Genomic DNA, 385 nt, shown 5'->3' with positions numbered 1-385 from the left:
CCCCGCCAGCCAGTGCAAGACCGAGTGCCCTGAAGGTTTTGGCAGCTCTCGCTGGCTGCCCACAGGGTCTGCCCGGACCCTCCTGGCTGAGTCACTTCCCTTGGTGGGGTGCTGGGCTCTGCCAGCTCTTGTGCCAGGCTGGCTCTGCAGCCCCTGCTGCTCGCGGAGCAGAAAAGCAAAGCAGAAACGAGAGCTGTGGAAGTGGCCTTGCTCTATCCCACCCGCTAAAACCATTTCCTGAAGTGGAGGTGCTGACTGGGGCCGTGTCCGGTGAATGGGGTCCCCAGCGTCAGGGCGGTGCCAAGAACTGCTTCCCTTTTTCCCTCCCCAGCGCAGTAGCTGAGGCCTCGCAGCTGCCAGAAAAGCCTTTGAGCAAAGTGCTTCT

The sequence above is a fragment of the Buceros rhinoceros genome, unplaced genomic scaffold, assembly GCF_000710305.1.
Source record: "Buceros rhinoceros silvestris isolate BGI_N320 unplaced genomic scaffold, ASM71030v1 scaffold24708, whole genome shotgun sequence".
Taxonomy (NCBI): Eukaryota; Metazoa; Chordata; class Aves; order Bucerotiformes; family Bucerotidae; genus Buceros; species Buceros rhinoceros.
Note: the sequence above shows the minus strand (reverse complement) of the source record.